At 36.6% G+C, this 26,800-nt stretch overlaps 1 long non-coding RNA gene across 2 annotated transcripts; it reads left to right on the forward strand.

The window, feature by feature from the left end:
* The first annotated feature begins 580 nt into the window (after positions 1 to 580).
* Positions 581 to 25,985, forward strand: LOC149085337 (uncharacterized). 2 transcript variants are annotated; one of them, XR_016192883.1, is made up of 4 exons: positions 581 to 779; positions 19,180 to 19,254; positions 24,313 to 24,462; positions 24,576 to 24,861. It is a non-coding gene; the product is annotated as an uncharacterized LOC149085337 (long non-coding RNA). The 2 variants fall into 2 exon arrangements; XR_016192884.1 differs by lacking the exon at positions 19,180 to 19,254 and having other exon boundaries at positions 24,576 to 25,985.
* The last annotated feature ends 815 nt before the right edge of the window (positions 25,986 to 26,800 follow it).

Here is a 26,800-nt window from a genome sequence, read left to right on the forward strand (position 1 = left end):
AAGATGGAAAAAGCATCAGTTTTCAAATTTAAATGTCTCTTTTTACTCTAATTTTATTTTCTGTGAAACGTCCAGGTACGGGACTTGTATTGTAAAATTTTTTAGTTTTTCAAATTATTGTCAGAGTGAAAAGTTCTTTTTTTTTTTGTCATTTTCAATATTCCAGTCACCCAATGAAATAATGGTAAATGCCGATTCACAAAAATCGATCTCTTCACAACAACAAAGGCTGAAGCATAAAATTGCCGTATTTAGTCGTTTTCAGTCGTAAGCCATTGGGAAATGTGGTCTAAATAGTCTCTACTATCTCAGCAATAATCCCGTGATTGTGCTTGAATTTCATAAGTGTTCATTTTTCTCAAAAAATCGCTTAGTTCCGAAATCGCGCAATTCGGGGTAGCGTACGTCGGGGTATTACCGTATTTTGTTTTTCAGAGACGTGTTCAAGTTTCGTACGAGTAAAAGTCAAGATGGAATCATTTGATAGGCCGTGGCCGGTTCCTAGTAAGTTGGACCCGGTGACAGATGGTTGCTACCAAGAGTGTTGTTGCAGAGGCGTTGTTGAGGATAGGATAAGGGAAAAAAATAAAAATAAAATAAAAATAAAAAAGGTGTGTGTGTGTGTGTGTCTTGATTCCACACTCCCACCATTTCCTGCTACGCGGCAGGAAAACCCTCCCACCGTGGTATAAGAAGCTACACTTCGTGTAGGATGACGACGACTCTGTGTGAAAAAGCAGCTTGTTTCATGAACGATAGGGTTGTTTGACCTGCTAAAAGTAAGGCCTTTTTTATTATTATTATTATTACTTCTCCACTAGAAGAACCTGCACTAGATTCTTTTGGCTACGTTCATGTCATTCGGTTAAAAAAAATAATAATAAAAAGAAAAACAACAACACAACAGAGAGACGGGTCCATAAATGGTAGCAGATCAAATAGAACGAGTTTTGTTTTTTTGTGCGCAAAAAGCAATGGCTGTTGGCTATTGTAAAACGTGTTAAACTAAAATTTTATGTGGAATGGTGCCCTGAGGAACTGTCTCTAACTAACTCACCGATTTTAAACTAAACGCATTTTTTGAGCTACGAATCAGTGGTTTCTGAAATTCCTGCATTGTGCCAGTAGGAAATGCGTTTGTGAATTCCATGCTCTCGACGAGTTCGGGGGTCCCCTTGAGTCCCCCAGTTTTATACACCGTACTTTTCTGCATGTAATTTGCATATGTGAACTTCTCTATTTTCACACAAAAAAAATATCATCGTATGATCCTCATAAGCAAACGTCTGGTTGTTACCTTTATCACCAATAATGAAATTCTTCAATGGTGCAATTAAGTACAGCTGGTGATATGCATACCACAGGCTGAGTGCCCAGGGCCGCAACTACGGGGGAACAGGTGGATCTGGTGAACGTGCGCCGGACCAGAGGGGGCGCAAATTTCACCCTTTAATCCATCCTACAACATTACAAGGTGGTGCCAAAATGCGTGCTTGACACGGCTGATCAAGCATCTGGTTGCGGACTCGTGGGCACCCCTATGCTATAAATATAAGAAACCGATCTCGCAAACAAATATATCCTTAAGAGTAGTTAGCATATCACCCTCCAGTCCTAGTTTTGAATCAGAGCTGGGATATAGGTGTCTTTATCCAGCCCTGCCATGGTCACCATTCACCAAAATTCAAATTCCGATTTTATAGCCACTACATAGCAGCGAAATCACTTGTAGTTATTGCTACCAACAACATCGCAACCGTGTCTGCCAGAGCTGATAAATTGACGATTTTGCCCGATATATACAAAACGAAACACAAATTCAAAATCCACAACAGACAGCTTACGAGGTGACTAAAAAGAAAGAAAGAAAAATGCCCATAAAAAATAAATATGGATGTCAATTATTTATTTAATATCAATTTTTAACAAATATGAATGTCATTGTATGGTACAGAAACCCGAAATTAAAGAAATTATAACAAAGAAACTCTTAAAAAAATTGAGGAAAATTCCCATAAAAATCATCATCAACTAAGAATGAATAGCTTAGTGATTCACGACATAAAAAACATTTTTCTTTTCAAACGTGCCAATTGTGATAAAATTTACGACAACAGAAGATAAACTATTCCATGTGCACTGCCTGGCCAAAAAAAGGTAGTAACGTATTCTATTGCACCTACGTGAAAGCCTCAGGGTGAAGTGTTATGATCTTAGGTCATTTTTGTTATTCTGGACCGGGATCAGCGATAAAGTGAAGTCAGTTGAGTATTTCAGCACGCTTAATGACCATATTCACCCATCAACAGAGCCGTCTCAACGAATAAAGCCCGCCCAGGCACGTCCAGGGAACCTCAAGTGCCAAGGGGGGGTCTCATGAAAAAGAGATTCCGTTCCATGATTTTAGAGAGTAAGTATGTGAATTAGTAGGCAGGTGCCTCTTTAGCTTGGTAAGACCCCAGAACATCAGTTTGTCCGGGAGCCCATGGTGCTGTCGAGACAGCGCCGTTCATCAATGAATACTGCCTTCTCAGAAAGCGATGAGATGTTCCAGAATAACGATGTTTACTACATTTGTCTGAATCTAAAAAAGTGTTAGAGTGCGCAATTGTTTTTTGGCCAGGTAGTGCATCCACAAACCTGTTAGGGGAAACTCTCCGTGCCATCACAACCTCATATTGTCCCCATCCAATCCATACGATGTTCTTTTGTCGAATCACTGGATTTGACGGTGTGGTAACAATGCATTTGGGACTATCTTATCCATCACATTGAAAATATTAAACATTTTAATGACACCCAATGAAAACATTAAAAAAATCAAATCTCTCTTTATGACTGAACCCTTGTGTACTAACCACTGCTCTACTAGCCCTTCTTTGCACCCAGTCGATTGAATCTATATTCTTCTCAATATATTGGTATGGTCTCCAAAACTAAAGCCGAAGATGAAGAGAAAAGACATGACTTCTCTTTTTATCTCTCTCTCTCTACATGGTATTCAACCTAGGACATGGTTGTTCAACCTTTAGGAGAGTGCGGGCCACTTAATTAAGTGATGCGGAATAGCGCCGCTGGTTACTTAAATTATCTGTAGGTATGCTGCGGGTTGCTGAGCGATCTGGAACTGTGCCGCGGTCACTCAAGTGACATGTAAATGTGTCGAAGAACACTGAAGTGATCTGAAACATCGCCACAGGTCATCCAAGTGATCTGCAAATGTGCCGCGAGACGCTTAAGTGCTCTGCAAATGTGCCGCGAGACGCTTAAGTGCTCTGCAAATGTGCCGCGAGACGCTTAAGTGCTCTGCAAATGTGCCGCGAGACGCTTAAGTGCTCTGGAATTGTACCGCAGGTCACTCAGGTGATCTGTAAATACACTGAGTGTTACTGAAGTGATCTGGAAATAGGCTGCATAGTTCATATTTACAAAATTAGTTTTGAGGTCGCAGACTACATCAGATGACTTCGAGGTCTACATTTGGCTCATGGTCCATGAGTTGAGTCTGTATACTTTAGAAAGGCATAAATATATCTTTCAGACATTTCTATCTGTTATTTTAACCACCACAAAAAATAATATTCAGAAAACCGAATCCATTGGATAAGAAATCCCAAATCAGAAAGCCTTGTCGTATCCATTATACCATTCAACTCGGATAATAAAATCTAGTAAATTCCGCCAAACAGCAATGCCGCCTGTATCGGGTTTTTTTCTTCCCTTAGGACTAGTGTTATAATACGACTGGAAGTCATGTAAACATAACAATCAAAGTCTAGCAAGTGTTATCACCATCAGCCTTCTAACCAAACATCGTAGCGGCGTAAACAACGTATCATGCCACCACCGATTCGGGTCCTTAGTGTGTGTGTGTGTGTGTGTAGCCACCGTAATAGAATATTATTCTTTTTTTGGTGTGTGTGTCTTTATCAAAATTTTTCCACACACACACACATACGCATACACAAGCGGAGGAGTGGCCGAAACGTTGTCGCTGTAGCTGTTAAAAATGATTCCATATCACGGGTCGAGAAAAATGCGTACGCACTTCAAGTCACTCTTTTGTGGTTGAGATGAGAGTTCAACGCTCCTGTTGAGGTTTCTGATGCTCAACACCTCATCCCTCCATCTCATGTTGATTCGTTTTTTTTTTCTTATGTGGAACTTTTTTATATACAGTATTTATTATCACCACACACACACATTCTCGCTCTTCACGTAAAAGCTGTGATTATGTGTAATGATGGAAGTCATTGCTTTTTTTGCAGTAACTTAAAGTGTTTAGAAGGGTTCTTCGAAAATCATCTTAGACTCGTTTAATGGAAATAGTCTCCTCTGTCTGTTGATGGTCAATGTAGAATTTGTTCGGCCTCTGGCCCAAAAGTCATCTCGACTGTTAATTGAACCACCAAACGCAACAGGGTTTCCGAAGAAGTGATTTTCATTTCTCCGAAATGCGAAAATGATACTATAGTGAGGAGTTTGTGCTAGGGATATTATTTTATGGGTATTTTTTTTTTCAAATATCGATAAATATCAAATATATTCGTAGTACATAATTATATTCTAACACCTGATCATTGTAAGACGAATATTTATGTCTAGAAGTAAACCCATTATAACCGTACAATTTCTTAATCGATGTTGGTTGAATGAAAACTTCGAATTAATACTGCGCGTGAAAATGGCATTCTCTCTAGGAAATGCATTTATCCCTTTAATTGGCAAGCACTAAAATATCCAGATGGAAATTTTCTTGAGGAGTTTGAGAGAATGAGAGAATGCCATTGTATGACAAAAAATATATTGTTAATGTTTAAAAACAATATGGGATGTTACACTACAGGCAACACATTGTACAAGTATATATGTTACGCTATAAATATCATAAACCTGGTGAGAGAGAGAGAGAGATTATGCACAATCACCGACGATTTCGGTAAGTGATAAATTTTGCGAATTTATCACATTTGCCGGCGATTATGTATAAGCTCAGCTCCTCCAGCTCGTATTGGAAGACATGATGAATCGTCAATGAATTACTTAAAATTACAGGATATTTTTCTGAAACTTCAGCCTAGGATGATGGATTCAATCGGTGATGTTGATTATGTTTAAAAATGTTGATAAATGGAAGAGAGCTAATATTATAAAAGATTGATAATAACTTACACGTTTTTGTCCTTATAACATTTATTTTCATTTAACTTAATTTTTATGACAAAATATGTGTAGTGCACCCATCACGTATGGGAGATACCGATAAGTGGTTGAATTTAAGTGATATTTTCACATAATTTCTCGCATATTTATAATACTAGCCAACATCATTCGAGAATTATGCATAATCGCCGGTAAAAATGATAAATTTGGGAAAATTTATCAAACTCACCAAGACGATTGTGTGGGGATTATGCATAGTAATCTGCCATTATGGATAATCACCGATTAATCACATTTACTGTAACATATATAATATTTCTTATTTATATAATCTACATAGATTAGAATAGCATAGACATCATAGGCGGAGATAAAGTCTGGGGGGGGGATGATTATATATTGCTGGGGGAAATGGTGATGATGATGTCAATTCCTATATACCCATATACATTATATCAATCGGCCTAGACTAAACCTTTGACACTAGGGGGTGGAGGGGGCTCCACACATGGTGTTTTAGTCCAAAATGCAAAGGCTAACAATCGTCATTGCTTGGCTTGTCAAGAGACATTTGCACCTTTGAGCCTTTTTGCTGGTAATTATAGAAACTTCATGAACAGCTCACAAGTAAAAATCGAATGTTTAGGAGTTACTTTGAAGCATCAATGCCCAAACGAGCTCAAAATATGAAATTTCTGTACTTGAGAAACATAAAAAAACTCGTGCTGCTTGACAGCAACACTACTACTTCACCAAACACCAACTCTGGCCATATCGCTATATTGCAATTTACTGCCATTAATGAGATGGGTTGGAAGTGAAGGCGCTGTCTATCGGTGGTCGCCTCGAGTTCGTTAGGGGAAATATCTTATCTATATGACAGCAACACTGTCGAATAAAGGGTTAAGGCAACACACCACCTATAGAAGAAGGTTTCCACAAGCAGCTCATGACGTCACTGAAGAAGACCATTTCATCACAAGCTTCACGCGGAGGCCTTCTTCTATAGGTGGTGTTGATTAAGGGTGGTCACACGAGTTTTATGGTTAAGAAAAACATGTAAAACATACTTTATATAAGATGTATCGCTTCATGCAAAAAGACAATGATCACGAAAACTAGTTTTCAGAAAATGACGAAAAATTGTCCAAGATTGTAGTCTTTTCTGTAAAAGTGGAACATTTACTATGAATATCTAATCAGCAAGGCAAGGATGTTGTTGACTTAAAAAATCCTGAAAGATGGCAATAAAAATGTCCGAAAAACTCGCAAAAATGCCCTAAAAATTCGAAAAAAATGCGATGAAAACTAAAACAAAAAATTCCCCAAAAATGACAAAACAAATTTCTTTAGAAATTTAACCAGTCATTATATTAACTGGAAATAAATAATATAAAATAAATAATATAAATCCGCTTTTTTCTCCATTATTTTTTCAAATTTCATAGTAGCAAATTGACCTGAACCACTTTTAGCACCCTGACTTTGCCGATAGCATCAATAAGCTTTTGAAGGATAGAAATCCTCCTGTCCCAGAATGCCCAAGATTGATCTTACGTACGTCATCAGTATTCCCAAGGCAAAACAAAAACTTAAGAAATCTTACTGCATGCAGCATTCTTACGGATCAAAATCATTCAACACGAATTTGCAGATTTCAAAATTCCCTGGTAGTACATAAAGTACGATATCATATTCCCTTTTATATAATGAAAATTCCATTCTTTCAACACGACATCCCATATAGCATCAGGATTTTTCGAATTCACTCTTTCATTTATTGTTTGGTTAAGTGTGGCCCAGCTCTTGAATTTTTAATGAATACTAAATTTACCTTTATAATTGATTCTACATAAACTTTGTATGTCATCTACAGTATAAAGGAAAATAAAAGTTAAGTGATGAAAATTTTTTTTTTTTGTTTAAAATTTTTCTTTTTAGCCTACTTTTTATTTTGGAAAAAAATTCAAAAGGGAAAAACATTCTAAAAATGCCAAAGAAATTCCCTAAAACATGAAAAAATGCCTTAAAAGTGAAAAAGTATTGAAAAATGCAAATGTATTAACATCCGGGCTCTGCTAATCAGATTCTGCTGAATGTTGTCATAAAACATGTAAAAATTTGAGCTGAAATAGGAAATGCCGAAAAGAGAGAGTAAATTTTTCAACAAATGGAATTATACCCTTTACACGAAGTGATTCAAATATTTTATTTACATAGTAAATCTACTCCGATTAATTCAAATATTTCACGCGTTTTTTGTTACGCATTCAGATATGAGTACTGTATTTTTAATACCTGTGCACAATTTTTCTTTAGTTAAACAATTAAATATTTCTGAAATTTCATTTATACAGCAGAAATAAAGCAGATAAAATTATTTACTGACATAAAATAAATTTAGGCAAATGTTCTGATAAAATAAACCTCTGGTTTTTTTTTAAATAATTGGCTAATGAGAAGTATTTTCGAAAATAAGATGCCCATTTGAATTTTAAATTTTAGCTTTTTTACTTCATGAAATTCATTAGGTGGAGAAGTTTTTTTAATTTAATCTTGCATACCACAGCGACCCAGTTAAAAAAGGCAACAACTCAGAATATTGCATTTTCGAGTTATGCCAACACCTTCTAGAGCAAGAGCTCTAATTAGAAGGTATTGGTTATGCCCACCATGACAATGGGGGCCGTTCAAGTATTACGTCATCATCGATGGGGGGGGGGAGGGCGTTTCCGATTTGCTGACTTTTGATGACAAGGGGGGGAGGGGGGTTTGGATAATGCTTACGTCATCAACCACCCTTTATGAAAATATGAAATATTTTTAATAGCATCTTACTCGGTGCGCCAAAAACGAGAAAAACCTTTCGATAGTTTGTGGGCACTTGAAGTGACATCCCCTCCCCCCCCGTTGATAAGTGCCCTACAGAGCCACTTTAGTGATCTCTACATTTTTCGCGGATCCAAGTGATCTGGAAATGTCCGGGCCACTTAAGTGCTCTGGAAATGTCCGGGCCACTTAAGTGCTCTGGAACTGTGCCACGCATCACTCAAGTGATCCGTAATTATATGCCGCGGATCACTTAAATAATCTGAGAATGTGTCGCGGGTAACATGAGTGATGTGGTACCGCACTGGGGGCCACTTAAGTGCTCTAAAACTATGTCACATGTCACTCAAGGGATCTCTAAATGTGTCACGGATCGCTTAAGTGTTCTGGAACTGTGTCCCGAGTCATTTAAGTGACGTGAAAATGTGCCACGGGCCGCTTAAATGTTTTGGAATTGTACCACGGGACACTTAAGCGATCTGTAGATGTGCCGCTTAGTTCATTTTTACAAAATTAGGTTTGAGGAGGGCAGGCCGCATCAGATAACCCCCGGGGCCATATTTGGTCCTCTGGCCGAGGTCCTTTATGCGATTTATCATTGTATGGCTTAGAGGGTAGGTCACAATGAATTTAATAAAGATCAATTTCGCGTTCATAGCCTTCAAATAACATTGAAATTAACAGAAACTGATTACAATAACAGTTAAAAAGGTATTTTCTTCCGAAATTTCAATTGAAAAAATAAATTTTTGATCGTGGGCCCTCCGTGTACGTCTCTGATCCCACCAATATGCGTTAGAGGGGCAGAGCTGATGACGAAATTTTGCTGACAAGGGGGGAGGGGGTCAAAAATGGCTAAAAATTTGCTTACGTAATACTTGAACGGCCCCAATGGTGGAAAATGGCTCTACATATTGCAAAACAGTAATAACTCCCAACTCTGCTTATAAGCTCCTTACTGTGATTAAATCTGAGTTGATTCCCATTTAGATCCATACAAAGTGAATATTTAAAAAAATGCAGATACCTTAAAACATAGAATTTTGAATTGTTGACTTTTTGAACTGGGCAGTCGATCTAAATTCCAAAAACAGAAATCTAAGAAAACCGCGTGCAAAGTTTTATTCTCTCTCTTAAATATGTTTTCTTTTAATTTAAGGGAAATAATTGATTTATCGATAAACAGTTTTTCTTTGAATTCGATTTCCAAGGGACTGAAGAAATTACTTCGCTATTACGAAATTTCGTTATAAAGGAATTTCCAATTTTACGAATTTTAACATTCGTTAAAAAAATTTCGTTGATACGGAATTTGATTCTAAGGAAAAAATTACTTTGACAGGCACGGAAAACTGGCGAGTGAGGAGATATCGATGTTTCAGGAAAAAGGAAAATTCATCTCCGCCCTCACGGGGACTGGAACGCCGGTATCTATAATCGATATCTCCTCACTCAGTAAGTTTTTCGTATCTGTCATATTAACAAGGGAGAGTGACGTCTTTCGTCAAAAAATTACTTATTTACGTTCTATATAATAAAAAAAATGAAGCTAAATTTTTAAAAAAAACTCAGCAACTCAAATTAATTAGGCGGTCATTTTTTTTTTTTTTTTTGGATAAGTAGTACTTACGTAACATATTTGAGGCAAATATTGTGAAAAAGTCGAGGAAACAATAAATTCCTCTAAAGTATGTTCGTGATCAAACGTGTGCAATGCTTAAAACAATTGCTTGAAAGATTTCGCATCCAAAATTTACACATAAAAATTCCAGTCTTTTCTAATGTGACTGGGCTGGTAACTGGCACATTTTGAGAATGAATGCTTTCATGTATGTCTCTGGAAAATGTCTTGAACGAATGTCCCGTGATGACAGGTACATCCACATCTTGAAAATTTGAAAGTCGTGTTTTTTCTGTGGGATCTTATAACTGTTGTTTGAATTTCCAACTTAGTAAGATTTTTCAAAAATGTTGGAAGAGTAAATGAAGATATGCCGTATTTCAATGCAACGTTGTTTTTATTTTCCCCAGCATCAACTTCAGAAACGGTCTCTTAAGTTTTTCTTTAGTCGAAAACTATTTTCCTTTCGAAGCCACTCATTTTGAAACTGAAAAAATATGAAACATTCCTAATGCATAGCTCTCTGGCTTACCACAATTTCTTTTTTTCACGCTACGTATTGGTTAAAAGTTCTTCCCCACAAGCTATAGAAAAGCAATCCTCCTTCCCATGGCCCCACAAGGGTGGGGCTGACAGTCTCCAGCCCTAGGGCACGGGACAGTTACCATCATTTTTTGTTTCTTCACACCATAAATTCACTATAGAAGGGTCCGTGGAAAGTATGGCTTCTGTCCCGCAAAAGATCACAGCCCAGGGGCCCCGCTCCAGGATGTGGGGGGTCATGCTTCTTCTCCAACAGTTCATTGCAAGTTACTTACTACATCAGTTACTATGAAACTGATTTTTTCTTGAACTGATTTTTGGGATCATTTTTGAAACATTCTGTACTCTTTTGTGGATTTTCAGAAACTTGTTTTTGAATTCATTATAACGGATTTTTCATTTCGTAATATCGGAATTCGCAATACATCGTTCCTATGTAAACTCATTTAAGAATTAGGAAAATTTTCGTTACAAGGTTTTTGTTATAACGGTATTCGTTGAAACGGGATTCGACTGTATTATGTAGCATGAACAAGTAAAAGTTATGATAAGCAAGTGTCTAAATTCTAATTCCAGTGGTACTCTAAATGTCTTATTTCCGTGTTGTCGATCTCTTATTCGATTGTTCCGTTTTTCATGAGATTGACTTTCAAATGAATTCAATTTCCTTAGTAGCATCCTTTTATTAAATGTATCCGAGAGTTTTTTTCTGTCTGCCCATCCCTCCTTTCGTCTAACTTAATATATTTATTTAACTAAAGCCTATGACGTCAATTGAACTCCAGAAAAGCCAACTCCATCCAATCAGCTGTTTCCTATTTTCTCGTTTGCTTCTCTGATCGTAGAAAGAAATAATCTTTCTGGAACATTACTCATTTCTACTTAAAAAAACTTTTTATCTTATTTTCTTTGTTTTTCTTTTCAATGGTTTTTTTCTGATAGACAGTCAGACAGACGGTTTCTCTTCTTCTTTTGTAGTTTCAGTCGGTGTGACTGAAGCTGTTTGATGATACACGTCAAAACGCTTAAGCAGATGATCCCTGCAATTAAATTAAGCGTATTCTCGAGTATTTCTCGGCATTAAGCGGCATATATATATATAATCAAAGGAAAACATTAAAAAAAGCCTATCAAATTTATAGGTTTTTCGTTTTGAGCGATGTCCGTCTATTTACGACGAACATTTCTTATCCTGAGTAATTCGAACGTCTTTGAATAGAATAATTAGCAAAAGTCCAATGAGCACGTTCACAAAATCAAGATCGGTGAATCAAATAGTATCATTACACGACGGCTTATGTGAAACTCCGATTTATCGTGTCGTTCTTGCTATGCCTATGCATCATGCATACACCAGTCGACACGTGTAGTGTAGCCTACTGGAACAGTGAGCGAATCCTAACGCATCCTCAAATGACCGTGATCACGGACCAAGAAACCCATTTCAAATTATTTTTATCTGAAATTCAACTGGGTGTGAAGCACATTCGTTTTAAGGTTTATTTTCGGTTCGACCAGGAAGTTGGACAACTGGAGTGTCAAGGTATAAACTTCGTGCTAGTCGCATTATCGACTTAGCTAGTCGAATGAAAAATGAATTTATGGAAACTCTAAATACGTCTGGCAGTGTCATTTAATTGACATACGTTTTCTGTTGACTTAGACATTTTGCGGCCGCAGAAAAAAAAAATTTTGTTTCTATATAATATTTGTGTGCGCGTGCGTGCGTTTGAAAAAATTAAGTATTGGAGATATATGTGTGTAAAACATTGGGTTGATACATGGCATAGCATTAACAATCGAAAATATTAACAGAGCACAGTTTTGAGACTATTTTAACCAATTTCAAAGGTATGAGACCCCTTAATATTATAACATACCTATGCAGGGTGCATAGGTAACAGGGAGTATGACATTTTACTGACGAACCATTGATCCTAGAGTAATACTTTCAACTAGAAAAAGTATCCAAATAACGCGTAATATTCAGATATGTCATTCAGATTGCAAGAGGCTGTATAGTTATTAAAAGAAAAAATTAAATTTTTATGCGGAGTATTTTTTTTCATTTTTTTACATATGTACTTATTTATTTATTTTTGGGATCAGGAGAGACAAAGCAACAACTTTTTCCAATTGGGTTTTTTTAGGACAGGATGTTCGTGTAAAACGTTAATTTTTTTTTGTTTCAATAACTATACACCCTCGCAATATGAATGACGTATCTGAATTGTATACGTTATTTGGATACTTTTTCTAATTGGAAATATGCCTTGAGGATCAATGGTTAACCATAAATTTGCGGCAAGGGGCCTTAGCTATGCACCCTGTATATTGATCAAATTTCAAGCTAGAATTTTGTTAAGCAGTTTGAAACAAGATAGATATACGTATAGTTGATATATTTTAATCCCGTTTTACGGGACTTGGTATTTTTATAGCTGGATACTGTTGCACACTTCGCAATTCCTCATGTCCAACCTTTCATAACAGATTCTAAAATATAGCTTACTGTTTAATTACCTCGAGAAATAGCTTTGGTGGATGCTCTGAATAAAAAATATATATTACAACCAAAGCCCGAAATCAAGAACTAGCCGAAGAGGTGATTCGGACATTGGCCGGCCCTGTATATATCAATCCCTAAGATATTGATATTCCAATTCCTTTGATCGTTAGGGTTTCCATAGCTAACCATAATTATAAATGGCCATAATGATCGCAAAAAAATGCGCCAACTTGACGATGATCCCCGAATCATAGGGATCGATATATAGGGGCCAGCCAAAGCCCGAAATTTGGACATTAGCCGGGTCAAGTGGCCGATTTCGGGTTTTGGCCGCAACATATACATAAAAGTAAAGAAGATTCACCAAATTTACCCTACTAGTGAGGATGTGACAAGAGCTGCAAAGTGGTTTTTACAAATTTTTATCAATTCAGACTTACAATCCCACGATTGTCAGATAATATTGGATCAAGGATGAAAACTCTTAAATAGTGGTAGCTTTTTACTTCATAAATTATCGGAAGTGTATGGGAGTTTGTGGTTTGTTCATCGTCCGATGATCGAATAGCTTCGGAATCTGTTGCAGTGTAAATAGATTATAATAATAATAAGGAAGGAGGAGAGAAGAGAGAAGACCTTCCTGTGGTCTTTTATCAAGAAACATACTAGACCTTAATCGTCATCGGGGGATGAGCATTTGGCTTTGGTTGGTGGTATGAGGCCGGAAGAGCCCAGTGAACAAGGCTTTTAGGAAGTTCTCACGGGGAGTGCCGCAGAAGCAACCAGAGAGTGCGAAAGTGGGGGAGGAATTCGGTGCTACAACACTGCAAGTAGTTCATCTCGTAGACTTCTTTCGCTACTCTCATTTCCTCCGACTCTTTCTTACTTTCTTAGCCTACGACGGCACGAGTGAAAAAAATAAAAAAAATCATAGATATTTTTTAAAGCTTGCATAGGCATATTCCCATGGTCTGTCTAAACACCTACATCTTCTTTTACTTGTTCATTCTTTGCTTGCTAACCCTCCTTCCGGTGCTATGGAATCGTCTGCTTCTTGCCTGAATACGCCTCAACCCTTTCAGTTTCTTACATTTTTCTTTTTAAATTTAGAGAGAGAGTTTGCTTTCTTCCTTTTTTTTTTATTCTCCTACCACCAATAGCTTTTTGAAAAAATATAAAAAAACTCGAGGAAAGTTCGCGGAAAAATACCTTCAGCTAGTATTCTTATCATTTCCACCCTTTTTCTCGTTATAAAGAAAACACGCGATAACGTTGAATGAAAAATTTGAAGGATTCAAGTTTTCAAATAGAGACTTTGTTAGGGATCATCTCGGTCGCGCCGTACTTTCATTTTATGAAGGATTTACAGATTCGAGAGGGAGGAGAGGGGGGGGGGCGGGGTGGAGAGTTTATTTACACGTTTTTGTTTCAAAATATTAGAAAATCTCAAAACTTTTGCGAGTACAGTTCATGGAATGATCACACAAGTTTGGAAAGTCAGATTTTACAGTGTGGCTGCAAAATGCATTTCTATCTTCTAAGTCAAGGGTACGCAACTTTTGGGGAGTGCGGGCTACTTCAGTGGTTTAGAAATGTGCCGCGGGCCACTTGAGTTATCTGGAAATATGTTTCGAGCCACTTGAGCCAACTAGAATTGTGCCGCGGGTCTTGAGATATCTGGAAATGTGCCTCGAGCCCCTTGAGATATCTGGAAATGTGCCTCGAGCCCCTTGAGCTAACTGGAAATGTGCCGCGGGTCACTTGAGTCATCTGGAAATGTGTCTCGGGCAATTGAAGTAATCTGGAAATGTGGCGAGAGCCACTTAAATGACCTATAAAAATGTAGTGAGACAATTAAATGAACTGTAAATGTGTCGAGGGACGCTTAAGTGATCTGTAAGTGGGTTGTAGGTCACTCAAGTGATTTTGAAGCGTGTCGCTGGCTACTCGAGTAACCTGGAAATACGCCGAGAGTAACTTTAGTGAATTATAAATGTGTCGCGGGCAATTTAAGTGATCCGGACGTATGCCGGCCAGCTATTAAGTAATTTGCAAATGTACCATGAGCCACTTAAGTCAACTGGAAGTGTACCGCGGATCACTCAAGTGATTTTGAAATGTGCTTGAGATCGCTTAAATGATCTGGAAATGCATCGCGAGCCACTGAAGTGATCTGGAAATGCATCGCGAGCCACTGAAGTGATCTGGAAATGTGCTACGGGCCACAGAAGTAATTTGATAATCTTTCTCGGGCCACTTGAGTTGTTTGGTTATTCATCACGAAACACATCAGATGACTCTAAGGGCCACATTTGGCACGCGAGCCATGGGCTGAGACAACCCATATATATAGCCGCTGTGGTGGTCGAGTGGTCATAGTGACGGACTCGCACCGCGGGGACCCGGGTTCGAGCCCCACCGTCGCCACAGTGGTGGTCGGCTGAAGTTGGTTTTCTGTGGTTCCCAACTTCGAGGCGCAAATGCGAGCCGATCTCCCCGTTAAAAAGTCTCGCCAGAGAGAGCAACGGACCTACAAACAGTACAAATATTCAGTCACGACACATCACTCACTTCACTTCTGAGATATAGATGGCAGCACTGAAAAATCATACACAACACTAGATACGCACTCAGACTGTTAGGTACACACAATTACACTTCCGGCGCAACTCACTAGGTAGAAAATTGCCTATGGCGATAGACCTGAGTTGTGCTTGGTTTAAAAAAAAAAAACCCATATATATATATATAGTGAGTGATATCATAGCAAAGGGGCACCCAATGATATTACTCCGGTTTCAATATCTGTTCCCGTCTTGGCACCAGGCCCGCGGCCCTGATTCGTAACAATTATTTTTCCCGCTATATCTCGAGCAGTTCACAACGAAAATAGGCGACACTGGTGTAGTTTGTTAGCTATTCCAAAGACAAAGCCGATGGTAAGCACGTACCTAACAAGTGGTTCAAAGCACAAAAAACGTATTCACGTCAGACCTTGCGGCCGTGTCTATGACACAGCCCACCCTAACTTTTTTAATATTTATCTAATATACAGGGTAATTCAAAACTCAACGTGCAAACTTTTAGGAGTTTACCGTAAAGTTCACGCTGTTGAAGAATCCTCATTCAAATACAAATACAAATACAAGGTCACAACAGGCAAAATGCCCTACGAGGTGACTGCGAAAAAGATGCCCATAACATAATGGATAAAAAGTTCCCAAAAATTACGACGTGAAAATTTTCATAAAAAACAGAAAATAACATTTATGACGTCACGTGGACTGAGGAATCTCCGGCTAATTACATTAACCAATAAAATATTAAGTAATACAAAATTCAAAAGACGGTCAGTTTTAAACTAAAGAGGTCGTTCATTCTCTGGATGCTGGTAAATGATGTTACATGACAAGTACTGATTGGACAATAGTAGTGCCACTGTGGGTTATCTGAGGGTGTGAAGTTAGCTTTCAACTTTAAACAAAAGAATAATTTGAAGGGAAAAAAATTGGAGTGTGCAATGCCTTTCTTGAATTCTTTTCATGATAAAATATCTCAAAGCATTATTAAAACCAAACTTAAAAATGCATTTTCTAGCAAACCAGGTTATCTCAAGGTTTTTAGTGGCGAGGAAGAACTAGCGAGGAATATATGATTATGGTTATGGGTTCCTAATAATTAAGCCTCCAAAGCCTTTTAAAAGGTCTTTTTTGGTCAGTTTGTAAGACATACGATTGTTAATTAAAAATTCCAAAAAAAATGTAAATATTGCTATTTTTATGATCAATACAAGTTAAAATAAAAGTTTTTCTCAAAATTTGAAGTTATATTACACGCGCCCAGGTTCAAGATATACCCTAGCTTTTCATTTAATGCTTTAAGATAGGAAAAGGTAAAGTGGGCCAAAGTTACACATATACAGGGGTAACATTGGCCTAAATAATTTTTTTTTAATTGGCTCAAGTTAAATAAATCTGTTTTTTATTTACATTTATACATGATATAAGACAGCCTATCGATATTAAAAAGGTTACCAGAAATTAAAAGTAGTAATAATATTGGGTTTATTGGAAAATGAATTTGAAATTTTTAAAAAATGGGCCAAAGTAGCCCGCGTTTACGGTATGTTAATTCTTCGTGCCCCACGTCGGGCGGGATTTTCTTTTTTGGTTTCTTTACAAGTTAGTTAGTATGTTAATTGGAAAGTTGACAGGAAAGTGATGTTTAACAACTTATCGGGGTTTTCTTTCTTTTCTTTATAAAACCCCAAAAGTGTTGAGGGGATTATTATTATTATTTTATTTATTATTTTTTTATCTATTTATTTTTCCTCGCGAACAGGCTGTTCGCTTTGATGGTGTTTTTGAAACTGTCTTATGTGATCTTTCGTTTTTTTTTAATATTGTTTCCGGCGATTTGTTGATAAGAAGCTCCGGGATATCTCGCTACAAATTAGTAGCAATCAAGATACCCCCCGGGATTTCATAAATTTTGATCTATATTTTGTCGAAGCCCTGATTTCCATGTTCTCCCCTCCTTTGTTATTTATTTATTTATTTTGTTTATTGTTGTGCGATTGATTTTGATATAATTTTACTTTTGTTTGTTGTTTTTCGATATAGAATTGGAGAAGTAAACGGAAAGGGGGGGGGGGAATTGGAATAAATAGGTAGCTTAAATAACCTAGAAAAAAATTATTATATTTTTAGAGATAGCTCTGAGAAAATTGGATTATGTTTGTGCTGAGAGGGATTGATCTTGAAATGTCAACTTCAGGACCCGCTGTACTCCTCTAGGCGCGGGACAGCAATATATGATTGATTGATTAACTTATCGGAGTATTTTGGCTGAGATCAGAATTTAAAAAAATCAGTGACCGAATCAAAATTGGTTGAAATTTGGTTAAAATCAGAGTTACCACCAAAAAAAAAAACTTAACGAGAACGAAAATGAAAGTCTGAAATAGTCGTGGCTGAAATACCGTCACGTGATATGATTCAACAAATGTTCGTTTTCGTTTCACATCAGCTTCCGGCGGAACAAATATTACATATCAAACAAAGCCGCCAGCTATCATATAAAAACCTAAAGCTCTCCAAACAAAACAACCGCTCCGTGTTATTCATGAATAATAAATCATAAATTATCAAACAAGAGAATTGGTTTGAATAAGAGAAAGATAAATAAGGGGTAACAACTCTAAACATTCCCGATCAAATTATGAAGCGATCGATTATTTTTGTTATCGAATAAACATCCGCAAGTTCTTCAAGGTTCTGGCCTCATTCTCTTTTCCCCACCATTTTTGTTTTACACTAAACCTCAACCTTGAATTTCAAAATAATTTTTTCTTCCGACCGTAAAATTCTAATTAATAATGCATAAAATATAGAGAAAATATTATTATATATCTTATGATATTTCCCCCCAAAAAAATCTTGAAATTCTAGGAAACCTGTAATTATTACTGTATTAATATACACAAATTCAATGTTCCTCATCTCACCGGAAACTTGAAATATATATATGTATGAAAAGACGCCCCCGCCCTTTATATATATCATAATAATTACTTGAAGATTCCAACCAAAGTTTTCAAATATAGCTATAATAACAGTGATAATAATATGGTTATTCACAGGTGTGTCGAAATTCGTTCGTTCCCCGACAAAAAAAAAAAAAAAGAATGTTTTTACCCCAAAAACAAGAATAGCAATAATAAAAAATTGCAGTTTCATGAAATTACAGAATGGTAAGGAGGGAGGTGGAGAATATATAAAGCTGTACAAAAACCAGATTTAGGGAGGCGATTTTGTGAAGCTGGACAAACGACTTCCATCACATTTGATGATCGACACGTTTCTTAATAATGATTTCAGTTGCCTTGTAGGCAAATAAAATGAATATAAAAGAAAAAATCGCAATAATTTCCGCTCTCAAGATATGCGCCAAATAATAATGACTGTTTCAGTGTGTGATGGATATGTATTAAAACACAAGAAAGCGGAAGTCTGTTTTCCAAAATAATACACATTTATGATATATTCTGCGTGTGGTACGTCGTTATAACTTCACACCTCCTTTAACAGACACCTTAAATAAAATACTAGAACCGCTGATACGTACTGTATTCGCGCATACAGTGAAACCTTCGCAAAGAGAACGACCTCCGTCGATACCGGTTATAAATTCGTGGCCATGTCCAAGATTGGAGAGCTATTGTTATAATTTGAGGCTATAAAAGGCTGAGATCTGATTGTTTTGCTTGTGAATGAGACAATTTGTGACAGAAATTGATATTTTTTCCCAGTTGATGAAGACATTTAAAAACTGATTTCAACCAGGTCATTATAACCCTTTCAGAACCGAGCAGTTGCTTTTCTTTTCTGGAATTCTCATAATGTTTTTACATTTTTGATACTGAAAAAATGCATAAAAAACATAAATGTCAGCAAATATTTTTTTTTTCGATTTTTTTGTGACGAAATAATAAACTTCGCTCAAATTTTTTCAGTCAAGATGATCATTACCCCGGCGGTGACCTATCGGTTAGAAATTCTTCGGAATATGGACAGGGTTCGGTTAGTAAGTAAGTTAAGATGATCAGGTTATATATTCATCTTACATATAATTTTTTTCCAAAATTTTATTGCTAAATTTTATGCAATAAATCACACTTTTCCCGGAGGCACTTTCTTTTGGAAACCATCTTACTCCCACCATATTTCTAACTGAAAACTTACACAATCCTTTAAGTCAGAGCTTAATTCCCTGAGGTCAAAAGAAAAAATACTTATATTTTTGCAAAATTCCCGTATATTTCGCAAACGAAATTCATATAGTGTGCATCAAACGATTTCTAACTTGTTAACTAAAAAATTATTGCATAGTATTGTTAATTGTAGCATTGTATGACAGAAAATCTAGTAACACTTTATTGAAGCGATTTTTTAAAGATGCGTTTAGTGCCACGGGAGTCATGGACCCCCCCCCCCCCCCACGATAAAAAACGACATAAAAAGACCATAGAACATACATGCTCCCATGACCCGCGGGCCAAATATGGCCCTCGAAGAGTCATCTAATGTTGCCCGTGATCTCAGTTTTGTAAAAATGAACTAAACCGACACTGATACACATCACTTAAGGGAGTCGCGTCCATACTTACAGATCACTTGAGTAACCCGTGGCATAGTTCCATAGCACTTAAGCGGACCGTGGTACATTTATAGTTCACTTAAGTGACGTTCAGTTCAGTTAAACATCACTGAAGTGACCCACGACATATTTACAGATCACTCAAGTGGCGTGGGGTGCAGTTCCAGATCACTCTAGCAGTCCGTGGCACATTCCACAGAGAGCAACACAGGCCTACACAACGATACAATTATTCAATCATTATACTTCACTCATAGTTAGAAAAGAAAAAACAGGTGGCAGATGGCAGCACTACACATAACAAGCATTACACAGAAAAAACTTCACGTCAGGTTTCACTACACGTACACACACATTCCAACATGTAATATGTACCAATTCGTTAGAGGTTCCACAGAGGAACATGGACAAGGTATATGTATGGTTTAGTTGTAGTCCACGGCACATTTCCACATGACTAAAGTGACCCGAGGTACATTTTCAGATCACTTAAGTAGCCCGCATTTTTCTAATGGTTGAGCACCCTGGACATAAGTGGTCCGTGGAAGATTTCCAGATCACTTGAGTAACTCGCAAAAAGTTCCAAATCATTCAAGCGGCCTGCGGCACACTTACAGATCACGTAAATATGATCTGCGGCACATTTACAGTTCACTTAAATGACTCGTGGTACATTTACAGATCACCTAAGTGACCCGCGGCACATTCACAGATGAGATACTATCCGACCAGGAGGATATGATGTGCCATACCCGGAGGAGGCATTTATTTTCCCAAAAAAAAATTACATCTTAACTCAGGTACATTCACAGATCACTTAAGTGACCTGCGGCACATTTACAGATCACAAAAGTGGCCTACGGCACATTGACAAATCACTTAAGTGACCCGCGACATATTTTCTAACCAATGAAGTGGCCCTCACTGTTCTGAAGGTTGTGTACCATTGCCTCCCTACACACAATTGAAGATTTCTATCTCTATACTCTGGTAGGCCAAACGAAAAGAGTCTGCTCGACAAAAAGCCCACGAATTAGCACAGAGGACTTCAACCTTTTTCTAGTCAAGTACCCATAGCTTGTAGCCATAATCAAAAGAAGAGCACCCTTAAGGCAAGTTTGACATGCGAATGCATGAAATCAAGATGATTTCAATCCTTGAATGCAATTTGTATAAGGTGTTTAATTGGAGCGTTGATCAAGTGCTCGCGAGCACGAAATCGGACACGAGCATCCTGTGTGCTTCAGAGAGCACCCTGGTGCTCACACGAGCAACGGGTTGAAGATGCTTGAATTAGCATATTAAGAAAAAATCCTGATATATGAACGCGTTTGATATGATGAAACAATTTTCATGCGATAACATAACTTTGATTCATAGAACTCTCTTTTTCATTCAATTTTGCATCAATGTCTAGAAACGTTCAATGCAGGAAGGATCCAAAAATTTGCCAAAAATAATTAATGCTTTTTTGAGTAATATAATCTCAGTCTTATAATTAATTAAGTCTTAATACCGAAATTGTTTGCACAGCAGATATCTCTGAAGATATCTCAGCAGAAACCATTGATTTTAGAAATATATTTTCAATTACAAAAAGTTTTCAAATATGACTTAAAATCTCAAAATTTGCTTGAGGGGTCGTATACATTAAAAAATAAAGACATTATCTTTTTATACAGTCTCGTGTAATAAAACTTTCAATTATTAAAACGTAGATCTCGCCCTGAAAAAGTCACTTGCAAAAAAAATTCATGATTTTAAATGCAATTTTTATCGAGTTATTAGATGTATAAAATCATTACGTTTTGGCAACTTGTCGTTTGTGGCAAGTTTTCATTGGCTCAAAAGTTGCCATTTTTAGGGACTGTACACAAATAGAATTCACTTAATTTTTTTTTTTTCATTCGCAATAAATAATGATGCATTTTTCGACAATTATTTTGACAATTACAGAATTTTTACAACTTTGAATTTAATTTACGTTTCGTAGTTTGTGACCCACACCCTCGATCATTGTCGATAAATGCTGAAGACTTCAAAGTCAAATATTTCCATTAATTCTGTATCTAAAAATATGCAATTTTTTGCAAACGACTGCTCAGAGTTGCATTTACATATCACTAACTAGAAGTTTTAGCACACAGGGTCTACACAAAAAGTTAATTTCTATATTTTTTTATGTATACGATTCCTCGGAAAATTTTGAGACGTTTTGAGTAACCGCACTTCATTTGAAAACTTTTTGTAATTGAAAGTATGTTTTTATAAGGCCGGGATTACACTATAAAAGCTCATTTATAAAACTTAGAAAATGCAACCAATAAGGGCATCGGTTGCATTTGCTCGAATGTAACCGATAACCTTATTGGTTGAGTTTTTTCAAGTTTTATAAATGAACTTTTATGAAGTTTTTATAGTGTAATCCCGGTTTTAAATCAATGGTTTCAGAGATATCCGCTGTGCAAACAATTTGGGACAGCCTATATAGTCATATATCGACATTTCGATTAATTAGAAAACGGTCTAGTCCAGCGTTTCTCAACCTATGGTCACCACCACCGCTGGTCCGTGACGATGGCACAAGTGGTCCGCAAGCAGACTTGATAAATTAATTCTAATTGAATGTGAAAAAATCCTATTCAATTTTTGTATCTCATATTATTGAAGTAGTACCTTACACTGATTCCTAATAAAATATTATACTTTTTCATACTTAGGGTAACCATATCTGGTTGTTTTGAATATGGCAAATTGCTACCCAAATTGGTAATTACATCGCTAAAAAAGCGATTTTAAAACAATTTGCTAATCATTTCTAAAATTGTTAATGTCCGGGAAAATAAAGAGCTGCTACAAATCGCAGCAAACAAAAATATATTCCTCGGAAAAAAACGTTCAACATGACAAAGTGCTGAAAATCGGGATCTTAAATACGCAGAAAACAGTACATTGCCAATTTTCCCCAAGAACGTTGCCGTAATTGAGAAAAATCACCAATTGTTGCTAAAATTGCTTAAGGGGGTTGGTGCACGCAAATTTTACAAAAACACATTTTCGAATTTTTCAATTTTTAAATACTATGAGTACTATGAAATTTTCTACGTCTGTGTTCAAGTTTTTTTTCTACCTGTACTAGAAATATTTTTTAAATATTTTAGTACTATAAACTGCTGTGGCAGGCATTATATATATGCTAATATTTTCCATTATAAAATCATCTTTTCTGAAAACTAAGTTTTTTGTTAGATAAACATGTTTTCGGACACCATTTGTTCAAATGCCTTGAAACTTTGCGTCTCAACACTATGGTTTTACATACTCTAACATGAGGATTTTTTATTAAAATTATTTAAAAAAAATTTACAGCACAAAATATTGGCAAATTTTGGTGATTTTTGAAAAAGTTGCATGTTGTTGAAGTTAAAATTCGAGAAAAAAATAGCGAACAATTAAAATCCTAAATCCTGATCCTAATCCTAAATCCTGCGCGTGTTAAATTGTGTAAAAGTATCCATACTATTTGAGAAAAAAAATCAAGTGCCTAAAGAGTGAATAAAAATGTTTTAAATGTTCCTTAAAGAAAGGAGATTTTTCCCATAGGAAAGCATGAGAAGCCAAGATCGTGCGCCAACCCCCTTAAAAATTACCGATTGGCGGGAAAATGAAGGACTACTGGAAACTGCAGTGAATTGAAATTTATTTCAGGTAAAAATTATCGGATACCGGTATATATGTATTTATAAATTATAGCGAAAATTATTATAAGTTCAGAAACGTATAACCGACCTAGCCCTAGGGCCGTACGGGTACGAAAATTATTATAATATAATTTATAAGTTATGAAAATTATATCCATTTACGCGATTTCAGTAAAGATTATAAATTCAAATAAGCTTCGTGGAAAAAACGGGACCTTCGTTTGAAGGAAGTCAAAATGCTAAGCACCACTCATGTTGTGAATTGATGGTCCGTCGAATTATTTTAGAATATTACGGGTCCTTTGGTACAGAAAAGTTGAGAAACGCTGGTCTAGTGGGGAATAACGGAGATTTAGATTATATATATAACCATAGTTCAAGCATGAAACAACTACAGGGTATTTAAAAAAAAAATGATGAGCCAAACTTTGAGAGGCAGTAGAACATACCAAGACAATTTTTTGTCATGAGAGACATGGTCGGAAAGAAAATATGAAGACATTAGAGGACTTATGAAGCATAAATATTATGTTAGCGAAAACGAGTGCTTGCAATTTTTACGTTTCATTTCCAACCATGCATCTCACGACAGAAAAAATGATTGTTTAGGGGTGTTTTTTACCACCTCCCAAAGTCTCGTTAATCTTTTTTTAAAACACCCTGTATAGTCATCTCAGATGAAAGCAAACACACTAGCACATGTGGTGTTGAAGCGACATTGATATCCTATTTACACATCTATCTCAAGACATATCGTTTAAGAACATTATTTTTTTGTGTTTTAACAGAGTGCCATCTTAAAAGAGTTCCACGTGCTTGCAGTGAAGGTATATTCGAGGCCACCACGACTTGTAGACGCACGTTCACACCACTTAACGCCGATCTTGCTGTCACATCCGTCTGGGAATTGAGCTCAAGAGTTCGCAGCTGTGATTTCCGTAATAATAATCTTAGTCTCGAATCATCATCATCAAAGCGCATGTTTTACGTCTTTTTTTTTGTGTTCTTTCAAGTGATATAGATACTCTCTCTTTCTCTCTCTTATTTTCAGGTATTTTCCAGTGTTCCAACAGCAGCATGACGTGATGTTTATTCGTTTCTTTTTGTTAAATAGTAGCTTCCGACGACACGAAATTGAGATAGCAAGTTTCAAATCAGTGTGTGTGTGAGAAGAGGAGGTGACATTGGCTGAGGAAAAAGTGTTTAAGCAGATAACCTTGTTACCAGCTTGACCCCCTCCCCAGTAATTTTTATCTTTTGGACCGATCTTCTCATTCTTCTTATTCTAAATGTCTCTTAAAAACCAATCTCATAAGATTCTTGGAATTACGGAAATGCAGTACACGTCTCATACATGGCAAATACATGATCAAAAAACCCATGTAGCAATTTTTTGTCTTAATTTTTTTTTGCTGTTTTAGAAAGTACATCTTTAAGTATCATTTCCATACAAAATGCAGCTGTAGTACAGGGTGGTTCTAAATTCACGGGACAATAGAAACAAACTTTAGGAGGTGATATAAGACACCTAAACAAGCATTTTTGATCATAGAATGTGCGGTCGAATCACAACATAGCAAAGGCGGTAGGTGTTTTTAAAGGGTGCTCAACAGCACTTTACCAAAAAAATATATATTATTCCGACGGATTTACTGCGATATGTGCTACCAACCATTCGCGGGTGCATATTCACCTTCGAATTGGATTGGAGTTTGTTTTTTATTGGTACAAGGACCATCAAGGTTTTGCTGCGCCAAACAATGATCAAATGGTATATATAATGACCCCAGGTTGCACCATCAGAAGGCCGACCACATTACAATATCCGCACCCTTGAATGCTTAATTGCACTTATTACAGCAAATCCATCAGAAAAATATGATATTTACATTTGGTAAAATACTGTTGTGCACTCTCTTCTTGTGGGGGTTTATAAAAGACTACGTTTATGTGCTCCCCCCTTCCAGTTACATTCGCCGAACTGAAGATACGTATAACAGCAACCGTGGAAGCAGTGGATGCAAACATGCTCGCAAAAGTTTGGGATGATTTGACTACCGTACAGACATATGCCGTGCATCCCAAGGTGAACATATTGAGCACCTTTAATTTGGGTTTGTAAGAATTTCACGATTAGCCATGTAATATAAAATTAATCTTAAGTGTCAATGTGTGTCAATATTTTTCGTAATATACGCATTTCAAATCGGGTGATTCTTTTTGAAACACCCTGTATAAAAATCTATGAGAATTTTCAAACAACTCGAATATAATTGCTGTTAAATTATACGGGGTGGTAACTACAGACCACCCAATAATTATACACGTGATTCCTTGTGAAAAACTAATATGGAAAAGTGTTTAGTTTTTTGATCTGACCCATAATTAACGAGTTATAACGCTTTAAAAATTGATGACGTCACTTCAAAATCCCACCATATTCAGCAATCATACATCAAACGTATAACTTGGCGTTTTTAGAAATGCTAAAAATATATTAACCCTCACACAGAAATCCGGAAAACGAAAAAGATATAAAAACAAGTTTTTTCCCCACACTTTTCAGGAAAGAGAAAAAAACCTATTTTTATATATACAAGTCAAATCAGAATATATTCTTTGCATCTCACAACGCCAGCTTTACAGAGGTTATAGATAAGCGTTTTTGTTTTATTCTCAGAAAAAGTACCGAGAGTCTATTTTATTTATTATTATTATTATTTTGGTTATAAAAAAATTTCTAATTTGATTAACTAACCTTAGAAATGTTTGAATTGGATGAAGTTATTTTTCAAAATTATTTTTTCGAATAATATACTGGCTCTAATAACTACAGGGCCGAATTAACCATTAAGCAAAATAAGCACGTGCTTACGGCATCAGCAGAAGACACCACAAAAAATCACACAAAAGCAAAGTAACTAAGTTAATTGCGAACAAATTCGTGTTAATGCTAGTTTTTGTATTGAGATTTCACTGAATTTCCATAAAGTAAGCCCAGAGCCGTCTCAACAGCATCATAGGTCTCGAGCAAAACAAAGTTTTCTGAGGAACCCCATCCAACACCCCCTATAGCACAAGGACTCCGCACCAAGCTTGTGACGTCAATGAAGGCCATTTTTCTTATTGCCATCGGATATATTGCAAAAAAAGATATCGCATGCGTCGGCCTGCTATATCCAATGGCAATAGATGAAATGGCCCTTCAGTGACGTCACGAGCTGCATTTGTGATTTGTGTCTGTTTTGTAATTGTGGCATACAATATTATACGTAT

Source organism: Pholcus phalangioides, unplaced genomic scaffold (assembly GCF_987345545.1).
Source record: "Pholcus phalangioides strain wild (caught in Gottingen) unplaced genomic scaffold, Ppha-v1.0 ptg000007l_1, whole genome shotgun sequence".
Taxonomy (NCBI): Eukaryota; Metazoa; Arthropoda; class Arachnida; order Araneae; family Pholcidae; genus Pholcus; species Pholcus phalangioides.